The sequence below is a fragment of the Hermetia illucens genome, chromosome 4 (assembly GCF_905115235.1).
Source record: "Hermetia illucens chromosome 4, iHerIll2.2.curated.20191125, whole genome shotgun sequence".
NCBI classification, from domain to species: Eukaryota; Metazoa; Arthropoda; class Insecta; order Diptera; family Stratiomyidae; genus Hermetia; species Hermetia illucens.
The window spans coordinates 49,741,834-49,758,166 of record NC_051852.1 but is presented as its reverse complement, the minus strand read 5'-3'; the positions used below and the strand labels follow the sequence as shown (position 1 = coordinate 49,758,166).

The 16,333-nt window shown below is 45.1% G+C and overlaps 1 protein-coding gene across 1 annotated transcript in view; it reads left to right on the top strand.

Annotated features, from left to right (window-relative positions):
• The first annotated feature begins 201 nt into the window (after positions 1-201).
• The window catches only part of LOC119653582 (pleckstrin homology-like domain family B member 1), a 216,292-nt gene continuing 200,160 nt past the window's right edge, over positions 202-16,333 (top strand). The window contains exon 1 of the mRNA XM_038058331.1: positions 202-723. The gene's annotated coding sequence lies outside the window, so the exon portion shown is untranslated. The remainder of the gene's footprint in view (positions 724-16,333) is intronic.

Sequence of the window (16,333 nt, the reverse complement as noted above, 5' to 3'; positions counted from 1 at the left end):
CCAATACGAAATTTCGAATCGCTGTCAGAATTCTGTTGAATTCAACATTCCCCTTCATTGACAACATCTGGCAACTCTTGACGGCTCGCCAGCTGTCAAACTTCTCGAAACCCGAACACCAGCTGATTTCCAAGAGCCCGAAAATGTGCACCGCGCTCTCAGCTGTTGGCTCTCGCGCTCGCGCCATTCATTTCTCGCTGAGCCTTCGAGTCCGCAGCTTCGTGTGTCGCTTTGGGTTGTGTGTGTTTTGTTGTGTTTTGTGCAAAGTCCGTTACGGTCGCGACCATTTTCGTTTGCGTGTTTTCCGGTTTGTTTGCGCCGCGATCGCCGTCCGACTTGAAATTTCCGCTGCCGAGACCCTGCCAAGGACTAATTTCGTGACCCGCGCGCATCCTGGACAGGATCCAGTTAGGAAAGGCGTGATCGCGCCAGTGCTCGAGATCGCGCGCCGCAACGCCTGGCGCCCGGGCTGTCATGACAACACGCGACCCCGCGACGGCTACAAATGTCAGCGGCCATCGTCCGGCCCAGCGAAACGCAAGTGTCTGAAAAAATGTTTTGAATGTTCTGTTGCTGTGCCGGGAAATTGTTCGCCTCGCGTTTTATGAGAAATTCCAAGTGTTTTGTGTTTGTTTATGCGAATTTTACGACGAACTGAAAATCGAAATTTTGGATTTGACACGAATTTGTGGCGACGAAACGAAGGACGAATTGGCGCAAAAGGTGAGTCTGGGTTTCTTGTTTTTCGTGGATAAACTGATCATGAAACGGGACAGGCCTAATTTACCCAAAATTGAAGGTTTGATCGCGTACACCGTTAAGCCTAAATCATCCCCAAGGCCAAATTTACGAATGGGAACACGGAAACGCGCCAGCGATCACGCACTCTAAATTTATGGTAAATTGTAGCCGCCGGCGAACCATTATTTGGTTAAATTATTTACTTGAGAACATATGAAATGCGATCGGTTGTGCTGCCACGGGTACATCACCCGCGCAGCTGATTCCACCCAATTTGGGAATTGGATCTGAACGGAACAAACGCATGGAGATTTTGTCCCGTTTGGCAGCAGAGTCGGCTCGAAGATCAATACATTGCTAATATCATAAACGGGTACTTTCGAAAACAACCCTTCAGGTCAGGGAAGTCCCTCCCAACAAGCACAACGATTCGTATAAATAAACGAAAGTAAGTGGACGATTCAAAGGAAAAAGGACTGCGCTCTGCGAAGGCACATTATAAGCAAATTAACATCGGAACGGGTTTCACCTTCTTCCTTGACTTCTGTCTCGTTTGGCTGCATAGTGAGTTCGTACAAACTATTGAGCCTCCACTGGTCTGATTGGGTCATTCCCACTCCTGCAACTCTTCCACGATTGGTGCAACCCATCATCGGTCGTAAATACTTTGAATCATAGCAAATTATGGCAATCGTTCCTTCCCAATCTTGTGCAGGTAAGACTGAAAGCCTCCATCCCCATCTAGAAACCATGTTTTAGGTTCAACTACGGACCTCGGTTGCCGATGAATCCCGTCTCTTGATTTATTTTACCAAACGAGGTGCACCCATTCGGTGTATGTTGCCGTTCTCCACGACCGATCACCTACCTTGAGTCCTATCTCCTTTGCATTTCGGTGTTTTTACTTTTCCTAGTTGGGAGGGCAAAGGGGATCACCGCCGCGATCAGCACTAGCTGGCTCTGTGAGAGGGCAGTAGGCACATGCCAACTGTACTTGCACAATGCACCAAGAATATACCTCGTTTCGAAGAGCATCAACTGCGTCCCATTCATGAGGAGGCTTCTCCTGCTACAAGCATGACTCCCCACTTATGTTATCCGCCGACTTAAGACGGAGATTCCAGCTGCAGCCTTGTCCGCTACTGCTATGAAGATCTCAGCTTCGAATCGACTACCAATTCAAGGTATTGAACCGTTGATTTTGACTCTATAGTCAACTCGACAATCGATATGGAATGCAGGGTAGGCATTCGCTTTTCTGTCAGGATAACTATTTCGGCTTTTTCCAGCGCAAAGCTAAAACCATGAACATCGATCCATCCGCTTACCGTCTATCGCATCTATATAGTATGCCCAGTTTGCTCTATGGCTGCTCCGGCAGCAAGGCTATCGTAGAAGCTCTGGCCTTCTTGCGTCTCATAGAGCAGGGAGCTTCTTCTTTGTCTTCAGCCTTGGTCCCGTTCACAAGCGGAGTCGGCTCGTCGTGATCGGTTTTATCATTTGGTTCTATCAAATGCCTGATTTGGGTGCAGTTGCGAGGCTTTAAAATCCCCATCCAAGGTATCAAACCACCGTTATTTCGGCCGGCTTTTTGATCGTTTACCATCGACTTCGATGTTCAAACCAATCTTGGCAAGTGAATTCTCGTTACCGTGAACCATCGAGGATGCCTCTCTCGCAATTCTTCCACGATCGGTTCAACCCCATATCGATTGCAGATATGTTCATCTCGGGGGTAAGTCCTTGAGGGTTTTACGTGAGTACCTAGACGTCTGGACGACTTAATCCCACGATCTTCTTAAGACACGGATTGATTTTGTGATCACAATCAGAACCCCGCTGCAGCAAGCTACAACGGTACCAGTCTGTACCGATTGCATGGCTCAGCATTCATGCTGGTGGATGCAAGACCTACCTAAATCTCTACGGAACTAAGGAGTACCGCACCCGTGTTGAAATGCAACATCACGCCGAGGCCCGTCTCTGTTCGCTTAAACGTAACCAACAACCCCCATGAAGCTCCCACTTCGAGGACAACCGAGGACAACTCGAGTCTGATCGCCTTAATTAGGCCTTTGGGGCATTCGCTTACTGCATCACGGCCGGTAAACCAATGTGATACAGTGTCTCCCGGTGCCTTGGTTTTAGTTTGGCCGACAGGGTTATTCAATGGTCTTCCTCACCGCCACCTCTGAGCACCAGTTGCGCTGACAGGTGGAACTGCTCCAAATGTCGGCAATGATTGTGAAAGTGGATGATGAGCAATTCTTCAGTTGAAATCTGCTTGAAATATTCTCGCCATCTATCCGTCGCGACTCGACGGTCGGTAAGCAAAAAGCCGTTCTTTTCATTAACACAACAGAAGTGTGCATTCGTGTCGGCTTTTGGCAAGTCGGTACAGATCTCTCTCGCCATCCCGAGTGTCCAGTTTATCGTAAAGATGTTTGTAATAGACCGCTCGGGTGACATCGATCGCTTTTTTTGCTCCCCGGTTGGCATTCTTATAAATTTGTCAGTTGGCGAGCGTTTTATTGTCAAGAAACTTATGGTGGAGGCATTTCTTTTCACGGACCTTCATTTTAACATCGTAATTCTAAAGCCAAGTTTCTCGATTGACGTATAGCTTACCTGACTTTGTCACCCCGAGGGTTGCGGAGGCCGCTTTGTGGATCGTGTCTTTAATTTAGTTCTACAGTTCTTCCGCATTTGTAATGGTTGGTAATCGCGTGAGTTCTTTCTTCTCATGAAATTGCCACCATTTAATGAGCGGCAGGCTAGTCCGTTCCTCACGCTGTTTTATCGGTGGCTCAATTCGCAGGACCGCAATCAACGGCCGATGTTGAAGTTGTAATAGTCTCATACGAAACGGCTTTGCTATTCCCACTATAACATATAGGAAAATGTGCGCTCCAAACCCCTTTCCCCATGACACCTGTTACCGTCTGCATTTTCACCCACATGACCATTAAGGTCGCTGACAATGATGATATAGTCATCAAGAGGCACATTGCAGGTCTTTGCATCCAGAAGTTGTTACAAGGCTCTTTCTCGACATCAGGTCGACCTGTCTGTGGTGCGTATGTGGTGAAGAAGTGAATTGTGCGATCAGCTGATATTATGAAGAGCTTCGCCAGGCGGTCAACAAATCGTTCGGCTTATTTAATCACATCACGGAAACCCTCTGAGATGGCAATGCCAATACCGTATTAAGTGTATAGGTTACCAAAGTAGAGAAATAAAAGGAGATATTTTTACCGCGTTCTAAGTCACAGGTTTTGGCACCAGACCATCGGGTTTCTTGAAAGCGCATATATCAATGCGCCTTTTTCGAAGGATGCTTGCGAGTTCCTCGGTCTTTTCAGTTAGGGTGCTAATATTTAGCGTGTAGACACGTATTTGTTTTGCTTGGACTAACTTATGTCCTGGTACCATCCATGCGTCAAGAACCCTTACCTTTTCTCGACAGGACCGAGTCGGCTGAGTTAAGCCCTGGTTTTTTTCCAAGACGTGTTACTCGATCGGATCATGTTGTTTCTAATGACATTGAATACATTTTCTTGGTCGGTCACGGAACCTGTCACCAATAGAGATCAGATATGGTTTTTACATAGTGGAATAGCTCCAACTATATTTTATCTCTTTCCTTGGTCTCGGCATTTTATTTTTGTTTTACTAAGGATAGTATAAATTACGTTGCCTCAAACCCTCTTCCTTTACCTTGGCACCAGCATGCTACGTTAAAAGCACAGCGGAGCTTCCCAGAGTAGGAAGTGGTCTCAGATAGATTTCCTTTTCCAGTAAAAATCAGACAGGCTTAAGTGTCTAACGAACATGTCCAAATTCTGTCACCTTAGCTTTAAACGAAATGGAACACTTGTATGTCGCAGTGCGTCATATGGTAGACCATAACATAATAAGCCTTAGAATCTAAATAAAATAAAATACAATTGATTTTTTCCTGTGGCATTTTATTTTATTTAGATAGCGTGGATAGAAGCGACAAAGTTAAAGTCAATCTTAGCGGGCATGTTCTTTTGATAGGCCTTTTCCCCACACTTCCTTTAGTCTGTATAGTCACTATTCGAATGAGGCCTGGGATTAGATATTTTAGGATCCATCGCTGCCAAAATTGCTGTTTCAATTTTTGAACAAGTTGCCACGTTATCCTCCGCGACTCTGTCAGGTAGTTTAAATAGATTCCCCAGTGGGGAAATGCCCTAGTATTATACTGTTAAGGTCATTCGGGTTTGTGCCTTCGGGTATCAGTTATCTGGACTAATAAGGTGTATATCTCCTCCACGATTGCAACCAGTTTATCAGCTCCAACGAAGTTGATTCCGCAGTCACTTAGGATTGTGTGACGCATTTTTAGCTGAAAGATCGATCGGCTATTTATGCCCCAGCCATTAATATGCTACCAGTATCGCCAGTACTTCCGTTTGGAATACACTGGCGAGATGTTTGGTAAAGAATACTGTGTCATAGCCTTGCGACACGCCGCTAGTCTTCCACTCTGCACAGCAAAATTTCTCATGAATTTCAGCTTGCGTGCGCCGTATTCTGTGGGGAATGCCCAGATTTCTCGAGGTATATACTATGGCCCTAGAACTATTCTATCCATGTTACCCTTGGGGCTTGAATCTCGTTCCAGCCATCGACAAACTTCCAATATCGCCAGTACTTCCGCTTGGAATACACTGGCGAAACCGTGGAGGCCATCATCATTATCGGCGCAACAACCGGTATCCGGTCTAGGCCTGCCTTAATAAGGAACTCCAGACACCCCGGTTTTGCGCCGAAGTCCACCAATTCGATATCCCTAAAAGCTACCTGCGTCCTCACCCACGCCATCGTTCCATCGCAGGCAGGGTCTGCCTCGTCTTCTTTTTCTACCATAGATATTGCCCTTATAAACTTTGCGGGCTGGATCATCCTCATCCATACGGATTAAGTGACCCGCCAACGGCAACCTGTTGAGGCGGATTTTATCCCCAATCAGACGGTCATGGTATCACTCATAGATTTCGTCTTTATGTAGGCTACGGAATCGTCCATCCTCATGTAGAGGGCCAAAAAATTTTCGGACGATTCTTCTCTTGAACGCGGCCAAGATTTCTTAATTTTTCTTGCTAATAACCCAAGTCTCTGAGGAGGAGGAGGACTGGCTGTCTTGTACAGTAAGAACTTTGACCCTATGGTGAGACGTTTCGAGCGGAACAGTTTTTGTAAGCTGAAATAGGCTCTGTTGGCTGACAACAACCGTGCGCGGATTTCATCATCGTAGCTATTATCGGTTGTGATTTTCGACCCTACATAGGAGAAATTATCAACGGTCTCAAAGTTGTATTCTCCTATCTTTATTCTTCCCGTTTGACCAGTGCGGTTTGATGTTGTTGGTTGGTTAGTTTTTGGTGCTGACGTTGCCACCATGTGCTTCGTCTTGCCTTCATTAATATGCAGCCCAAGATCTCGCGCCGCCTGCTCGATCTGGATGAGGGTAGACTGTTTACCTCGGGTTATTCTACTCATGATGTCAGTATCGTCAGCGTAGGTAGTAGTTGGATGGACTTGAAGAGGATGGTGACTCTCGCATTTACATCGGCATCGTGAATCACTTTCTCCAGGGCCAGGTTAAAGAGGACACATGATAGGCCATCCCCTTGTCTTAGACCGTTGTTGATGCTGAATGGTCTCGAGAATGATCCTACCGCTTTTATCTAGCCTCGCACATTGGTCAGGGTCAGCCTAGTCAGTCTTATCAATTTCGTTGGGATACCGAATTCTTTCATGGTCGTGTACAGTTTTACCCTGGTTATGCTGTCATAGGCAGCCTTGAAGTCGATGAAAAGATGGTGCACCTGATGGCCATATTCCAACAGTTTTTCCATCGCTTGCCGCAGAGAAAAAATCTGATCTGTTGCTGATTTGCCTGGAGTGAAGCCCCTTTGGTATGGGCCATTGATGTTCTGAGTGTATGGGACTATCCAGCAAGATAGCCGAGAATATCTTATAGATGGTACTCAGCAACGTAATATTACTATAATTGCTGCACTGTGTGATATCATCCTTTTTATGTATGGGACAGATAATGCCTTATTGTCAGTCGTCAGGCATTGATTCGCTGTCTCACACCTCGAGCACCAGTTGATGAACCGCTTGGTGTAGTTGGTCGCCCCCATATTTAACCAATTCGGCTATAATTCCATCGGCACCTGGTGACTTATGGTTTTTAAGCCGCTGGATTGTACGGACTGTTTCTTCTGTGCTTGATGGTGGCACCATTCGTCCGTCAACTTCAGTTGGCGGGAACTCCAACTCGATATTTTGGTTGTTGAGCAATTCATCAAAATACTCAACCCATCGCTCCAATATGTCTATCGGGATGAGCATAGAGGTGTATTATGCTTCATCTTGCTGACTCGTTGGTAAAACTTGCGCGTCTGGCTCGGTTGCTCGCTGCACTTTTCGAGTTCATAGATCTATTGGTTCTCCCAGTGTTCCTTTTTCCGTCTGTGAAGTCACTTCTCCGCCCGACGAAGTTCGTGATAAATCTCTGCGCGTGCCTGCGTTCTTTGATAATGCAATATTACTAGGTATGCAGCATTCTTCCGTTCCAATGCTATGTTACATTCATCGTCAAACCAGCCGTTCCGACTTTTCTTGCGGCTGGAGCCAAGTATATTTGTGTCCGTATCAATGATAACGCTCTTCAGCTGGTTGTAAAGATCATCTGTTTATGCTTCATCTCCAGGACATTTGTTAGCTGCGGTTATTGCAGCATCCATTTCCCGTTATAGGTGTTACGGAGGGCTAAGTTGTGAATGGCTTGAGTATTCACTCTCACCTGATTGCCAGAGGGGTTTGTAGGCGGTGTTGTAACTCGAGCCCGATGCAACATGCAACCGAGACAGTGATCCAAGTCGATATTGCCCCCATTTTATAGGGTGCGTTACAACAGTTATGCATTTTTTTTTTAATAATTTATTGAACCGATTTGCACGACCACTTAAAATTTTTCAAAGTACTGTCCTTGGACCTCTACACATTTTTCCCGACGACTCTGTCATGACCGATACGCGCCCTGGGGTGCGTCTTTGGGGACTTTTCGTAGTCTTCGCACGGCTGATTGGATCTCATCTATGGACAAAAATCGTGCTCTTTTCAGGACCGCCTTAATCCGAGGGAATAAAAGGAAATTTGTTGGGGCGACGTCAGGACTATAGGGAGGATTTGGTAGCGTTGGCACCTGATGCTTGACCAGGAATTCGCGGACTAATAGTGCGTTGTCGGGATAGAGTTTCCAGGTAGCGGAGATGTCTGTTTTCGTCCTAATAATCCTTTTTCGGAGTCTTTCCAGCATGTCCACGTAGTAGGCAGCGTTAACTATCTATGCTTCAGGAACAAATTCCTTATAGACCACTCCTTTACTGTCGAAAAAGATAATGAGAATTGTTTTCACTTTCGATTTGCTCATTCTTGCCTTTTTCGGCTTGAGGAACTGGTCGGTGTGCCACTCAAAGTTTTGTTGTTTCTGGATCGTATTGGAGATCCCAGGTTTCATCACCAGTGATGACGTCCAAAAAATCAAATTCAATTTCAATACGTCGCAAAAGTTTACTTGAAATTTATGCTTGTTTAGTCTTTTGGTTGGCTGATACCACCTTGGGCACGAACTTGGCGAACACTTTCCTCATCGCTAAATCTTTTGTAACAATAGTCCAACACGAGCCACATTGTTTTCGGTTTTGCTAGTTGACGACGGCCCAGAGCGTTATTCGCCATGAACCGGCTTCTTTAAAGACCTTTAACCACTTCGAAACGGCTCTGAAAGGGTTGAGACGCAAATCAAAGATATTTTTGTGTTTAAGCATTTATAAAAATGCTTACCAGTGACGATGATTCCCATACAATTTTCTCTCACTGCCTAAACAGACTGTGCGACGATCGTCAACAGGACGCATCAACGCACATATGTTCCGGTTTTCCCTCTCTCCTTTTGGGTGGCCGGTTAGCGAAAGCATTTTTCATTAGATCATCGGCCCCCTGAACGGTTCAAACTCATAGGTCAGCCGCATCCCACCCACGTTTCGGCTGCTGGTCAATTGCGGACTGTTCAGTCGTTGCTTTTTACTTCGAACACAACTCTCTCTACCCAGATCGAATAGAGCTCGGTTGGAGGGATGATAACTTCGCTTAATACGATGCGAAATATCTCCAGGAACCACCGATGTTATATCCAAACGTTCAAACCAATTTTGGTTTTTAATTGCGTCCTCTGCCTTCAAAGGGATATCGAAAAGAAGTAAGTAACAGTAGTGGAAATGGCTCCAACGACCTGTCTCGTTATCTTTACCATATTTAACACCGATTTCTGAAAATTATCCTTCCATAAACCCTAGTCTTCCCTATTGAGTATTCCACACTTTTATTGAGTTATTTTCGAACGTTGATTGCCATTTACGTTAAAACACCGGAGGGGTCCTAGTTCGAAGAGAGATCCACACATGCCACAACGCCTCACCAAATAAACAACTTCAAAAATCCATTTCGGACGAAAAATGATTCACTACATGCCATTATCTCAGTGGCCGTGTGTGCTTCGTCACACACCTGCCAACCAGAAGGGTCGTGTGCTGTTCAGCAGCTGCTCAATTTCGGGGTGTTTTTCTAAGCGCAGCGAGCATCCTGGGTTCGTGTTCAATTCATAAATCGGCAGATTTAACTTTGAGATCAATGAATTAGGATCACATTGAAATGGATCGGTTTCTATGGATGGGACAGGAATTTGGGTTTTGGGTTTCACCCCAGGAATGTTCCACGAGTAATCTTTCGGAGATTTTCGTTTCAAACAAGTTTGATAAGGACAATAATGGATTTGCGGGAGCTGCTGGAAACTTGGTGGCGTTTGAAAATGCTAAAGCGATGGGAGCTAATTTTTTCGAAAAACTGCAATGATTTTAATATTCTTCTTATTACATTCATCAAATCAATGGCTAACATTCATAATACCTAGAAAAATATGAATTCACCCTCACTTCTCGCCCAACATATCAATTAACTGACCAGAGCCCATTAACATATCACACACGTTCGTTTGCATTTATCGTTTCGTTTGATCTTTACGCTACTCCACACTCGGAAAATGAGAAAAAATCTAAACAAGACTGGACACCATTTGTTTGCTACTAAAATGCATCATAATTTTGTCATTCGTTCTGGCAAGTGCATTGCAGAACCTACGAATGTGTGTGCCTACAACGCTTGGCTGGAAACCATTATTTTTATTCTCATTTTTAACGATTCGCACAGAGAACAAAAAGCCCCATAAAATGAGCTCCTCTAGCTAAGCGCAATCGCTTCCTCTATGCATGCGGGAGCGAACAAGTGCATGGAAAACTACTATAGGGAAATCTGATCGTCGGGATCGGCCGATCTAAATTTAAAATGCTTAGGACGGTGTGTGGACCCCATAAAGATGAAAAGCGCAGATGACGCTTGGTGCCACCATGGCACATATCATAGTTGGTGCATTTTTACGGGAAATTGAAAATTAGGCTCTTTTTGATCTTCAGATGACTGACGATTGGGAACGTGACGCGGTTTAATTAAAGGATGTTGAAGTTGATGATTCATTATAGAAGAAGAAAGAGTTTTCGGGCGTGTTTTGGAAAACAGTGAGATAAGAGTCGTACAATCAAAGACTGTTATGTTTATGGGAAATTAAGTCATCGAATGCTCTTCTTCGCACAAACAGACTACAAGATACAGTGTGCAACTAAACACTTCCCCATCGTCAGAAAGCTAGTCTGGAACCGTTTGTCATATAACTTTGGGCTAGCGGCCCAGCTTTCCAGCTTTGCGGAGCCTTCAAATCAGGGAATTCCATTCACCAATGGGAGAGGAGGGGAGACAGAAACTGTTAGTTCGAGGAACCATCTTTCCCCTCCACCGGTCGAGCTCCCTCTTCTTTGCAACGAGAAGAACCCGACCGTAATGCCCTCCGCATCTGCTCGAAGATGTTGTCTGGAAAGATATCTCCTGTGGTTAAATACAGATGCTGACGAATCTCATCCCACCTTCCACAAGAAAAAAGGTGTGATGGGCGTCGGCCACAACTCCATTGCAGAAAACACAACTAGGAGATCGTGCTTCTACAATCTTGTGCAGGTATGCTACATGCTCACTTAGGGGCTGGATAAGGAAATAGTCAGTCTCACCATGCTTCCGATTCAGCCATGCACTTAAGTTGCTAATAACCCGTGCAGTCTAGCTGCATACAGTCTTATACTGCCAAGAGAGTTGCCACCCATCTAGGGTACGTTGCCATCCTTCACGAGCAAGCGCCCCATCTCTTTACTAGCGCAAGATGCTTACGATATAATTCATTGCCAAGAGCATCAGCCCATAACTCTGCGCCATAGAGCAGAACAGACTACGTTGAACTTATCAGGAAACAACGCCTGCTAGACGTAGGGCCCCCAATATTTGCCACTAACCGACCTAAGACTGAAACTCCAGCTGAAGCCTTGTGCGCTGCTGGTTTGATTTGCTCGAAAAAACTCATCTTCGAGTCAAGAATCAGACCAAGGTACTTAACCGTATGGGGTGCAGGATCGGAATTTTTTTTTAATTAGGATGATTACTTTACGAAGGTTACGTCGGGTATGCTTCTCTCGCAACCTAGGCGGCGGATCGTTGGGGTGGCTCCGGTGTTTAAAACTACAAGTCCTGCTCTGGCCGTTACTTATATACTTGTTTTCTCTCTGGAGCCTGCGTGAGGCATGTCCCATTTAAGTTCCCTAACACTGAAGTCTCCCTCCACCAGGATTCGCCTCCTTGTGCCCAAGATAGTGTCCTCCAGAGTATCAAGCCTGCGTCGAAAATCCGGCATCGTCTCATTCTATGTTAGATAGACACTAAAAACCCCGAAACATCGAATGCAGAAAGAGCCGTCCTCTTGACCTTGGGCAAGAACCCTAAGGTAGGTGCCGTCCTGAATCCAGATGGCTGCGGTAGCTGATATGTTGGTGTACCATGAGGCTAGATCCTTGTTTCTGTACTGTTCATTGATGAGCACTAGATCAGCTTTGGTCTCCGCAACGAATTCGTGAGCGGTTGCACTCTGATGCATATTGTAGGATGCGGATCATGTTAGCCGCTTCCTAGCTCTTTCATGTTCTGCTCTAAAGACTGGACACCGCCCCGAGCTCGCAATGTGCGCACGCCCTCATCAGATGCGCCATAGTCCCTGCATATAACGCAACTCTCCTTTTCGTTACAGGTATTCATTTTATATCCTGCCTTACTGCATCCGCGGCAGGTTGCGCTTCTGTTAGGTCCTCGGCAGTTTGCGGACGCCAATAATCTAAACATCTGTAGCATTTAGTTGGGGCGGCCCGGATTTATATCGGCACATATTACCCAACCAATGATTTTGTCGCTGTTAAGAAGTTTCCTCGCGTATTGCTCGGCAACTTCCACCACAGCGAGTGTTTGGCCTCGGGAGTTCGCAGAGGTGACACCAATCCAAGCTTTCCCTCTCAGTAACCGGTTGACTGTTTTACAGAACGTACCTTTATCTGTTATCCTCGGACCTAATTCGACTAGGACTCCACCACTATTCGCTATCTTCAGGTCTGATCCTATAACGGATTTCGCTAAGAACATCCGCAAACATCTTGCCTTCCATCGTCTTAAGAAGTAGAGCTGAAAGTTTAGTCCCCCTTCGTCTCGCCACCTTTTCTTTTGGTGCTTCAGACTTCGTGTCCACTTCAATTTTAAGCAGTTTTTCTGATGACATGGTGTAATGTGTTGTTGCCCCTTGTCCCTCCTCGCCTTCTTTTTTTGCGGCCTGGAGAGTACCTTAATAAAGTCTCCTTTAGATGCCTCTTCTTCCTTTTGTTTTTTCCCTAGTTCGTTCTGCCACAGGATGACTGCGGACCGTTTGGCGCATCCGTTACTCTGCATGGCCTCTAGTACAAAATTTTATCCCGGTTTTCATCCCTTTCCTAGCGTTTTTATGGAGGAACATCGCATATGACATGCGCTTCACTACCTCCTTTCCTCTTCGGCTTTCGCAAGAATAATCGACTGTGCTTCCACTGGGGTTAAATTCCAAGCCATCTGGTCAATTTCAGCAGTTTCCACTGTGCCTCTTTCCATAACAATCTCCGTGCCAGGTGCCGCATCTCTTTACGGGTCTTCTTTGTTTGCGCATCCCGATGTCTTGCCGGGTATTTCCTGTCTCCTCATTTATGTTGTTTTAATTCTCCGCTTAAATTTTTACCAGCGCATCGTGGGGTGCAATAGTTAGGAACGGGTATACCCTCGAGGACAAAACCCTACCGACTTCTCTGAGGCCTGCCTTACGCTTATCCGATCCCGGAGCTCACGGACGGATTAGCGTTTGCTCGGGGAACGTGGCCTACTAATGCCGGCGCAATGTACACTACCCGATCCAGGGTCCCGAAGAGGCTGACTCCTGACACATGCCACAACTACCACCTTGCCAGAGCTAGGTTCACATCATCCCATCGACGTCAGCAAGGTGTTATCGCTCCCAGTATGTCCCGATCACTCTTCACTAAGAAACTTTCTCAAAGCTACTATCCAGGACGCAGGTATTACGCGAGCTAAGGGTTCAGAACTACTTGCTCGGGCACCTCGGGGATGTTACTCCTCCTGAGGGCGAGATAGTGAAATCCTAGTAACGATTAATATCAGAACTTTCAATTCCATCAGATGAGCACATATGCTAAGCTCACTAGAAAATTCTCTGCATGTGGCAGGCTGCCGCTTGTGCATATTGAAAGGATGCGTTATGAGTCGTTGAAGAGCCAGGGAGGGCAGAAGATTACGCCGCTTCGTACGATAGTCGACTAAGACTCGACATGCCATAAAAGCCGCGAATAGTTGGTTATGCAGACGATGTTGCGTTACTTGTTGCCGAATGCACGGTTGTGGGTAAAAGGAAGCCTATTGATGTGATAGATAAGCATATAGACTGCTCCTGGTTTTCGGCATTGAGCTGGAAAAAATCGAAGCTGTCATCTTATCTAAAAAAGAATGCTGACCCCGCATTCCGAAACGAAGGCCGAAATAATTAAAAGAGTCAAAGCCAACGAGTGAATATCTTGGATTCATGCTCGACTCGAAGGTGAGTTTTTTAAGCAAATCACTGCAGAAGGAGTTTCGGTCTTAAGTAAATGAGGGTCCTATTTCTATCAGTAGTCCTTTCTGTTGTATGGACTGATGCTCTTGGGGAGACGGTGTATCATCAGCACATTGCTCAAGTACAGAGACGACTGGTTTTGCAGGTTGTGTCTACCTAGCATATAGCCCTCAGCTCACGTTGTCCTCTTACTAAGCAACACAAGACCATCTACAAGCACAAGGAAAGTAGCTGCTCGTGAAAATCCAATAATGTTTGCAAGGCAGTATCTTCAAACTTTTTCAAGCATGTGCGGAACAACAACAAGTGCCGGTAATGCTTGTTAGTTGGCATGATGGGCGGAGGAATAATGATATTCGGAAAGAAACACAGACAGCTATATCGTTCGGAAGACTAGCGCCTCAGGTGCACATTGACACGTATGTTATCGCTGTCAACCACTTTAATATTTTCCCGCCACCTCGCGGGTCAAATTATCAGCCGGTACATAACCATCTCATTGAAGACGTCTCTCTCGTTGTTTTTCCAAGATGGGTGCAACCCCATATGGATCGTAGATTTTCAAATCGCGGACAGGTGATCGTAGCTTCTTACGTCACTGATGCAAAATGTCATATTCGTCTCCATTACTGCCAGTCGAAGTTCATTGTCTTGATGGCCAGTTAGCAGTCGAAGCCTAGAGAGTGGCGCAGTTCATCGTTGACTAATAGAATTGATTCGAAATACTTAAGTCCCCCGATTCTCGGCAGGTCCCTCCTCTTCCAAGACTACATGATACTGAGAAAAAATAATATCCGTGTAAAAATACAAACTTGGTGGACTTCTAATTCCTCTGAGAATCTCTCTGAATTTACTCTGATAATTTTGGTTTCTCTAGAATGCCCCCTTCCCACATGGAGAATAATTACATTATTGGAAGTACTTTTTCTACCAGAGTTCAATCAAGGGTCTGAAATTGAGTTCCTTACCCAACTTTTTACCAATAAAGACTAAGCCGTTATAATCTACAATATCATAAAATAAAGGGGACACAAAATGCAAAACACTCAAGCAAATTCTAAATTCAAAATCTAGCACACAATCTTCATTCAAATCACTGTAGATAAGCATGCAACCTGTAAATACCAATTTTAAATTCAAATCAGGCATTTATCATTGCTCAGACACTTGGACGACCCAACTGCAAACAATGATATCACCCACCACCAGCAACCGATGCACAGTAAAATGTAACTAAAACAATTTCTTTCTTGAGAACACACGGTGATGTCACCCGAGTAATAATGCTAAAAACCGACATTAACTCACGTAACAGCAAATTTTCTGAAAGACTTGGTTTGCCAATAAATTTCTCCAGCATTTCCCAGGTGACGCATTCCTCCGCGTTGAGCCGCACACCCTCGTTATCAGCTCTTGCCAATTTGTAAACAATCCCAGCGACACCAACAATAGCCAAACAGGCGACAAGATGGACGGTGCCTGCCATGAAAAAGGCATTCTGCAATGCATTGTTTTCGAATTTTCCAATCGAGTTTGCTTTGTGCACGTGCATGGTATGTCGCATCCAATTGATGTGATTGAATACAATAAATCTTTATAAAATTGTACTGAATCCATTGGTTTACCGATTTTCTCTCCCCCTTTTTCGGGAGCTTCGCGGGCGTTGCACTTTATTTTATGGTTTTCAACTCCATACCCCGAACTTGAATGGACCGAAAATTTCAGGAATTGGGAAACTAATGGTGAAAATTTCTCATTGCTATCGTTTTTGGGGATGGAATTATTGCGGTGGAAGTACGACGAAGGGGATACAAACTATGCCTTTTATTATTTGTGACAAGCCAGAAATACAGTATGGGTTCAGTACACTCAATCCGCCCGTCAACTAATATTATTTCAGAGAAGCGAATCCCTGAGGGAGGAAGTTACATAAATACATCCTCATCCACTATAGTAAATTGTGGAGCAGCAGTGAAAGTGCAGGAAAAACGCGGTACCTTGGTGTAGATAAAAGATACTCAAAAGTAATCTGATAGTATGTAGCGAACAAAAAGTTTAATCCGTGTCGAGTCATAAGGAACAAAACCAGCCGAGAAGTAAAAGGATTCGTGCAACGAAGTAATTTTTCCACAAATGTTTCAGATGTAGTGGCGCTACTACCTCTTAAGCGTCGCCAACGAGAGGAAAAAACCAACATTGTAAGGTTGCACTATCAGGTAACCTTTTTCCACCTGTTTTACGCAAAGAAATCGAAGACAACGATCGTTTCACAAACTAAAACCACGTAACCATTGAGGGCTAATCACAGTCACAGTGTATCAACTAGTAACTCTAGAAACAACCCCTTCAATGATAATGACACGCTCAGAACACTAATGGAACTATCTCTCGCTATATTTTATATGGTTTAATATTCTAGGA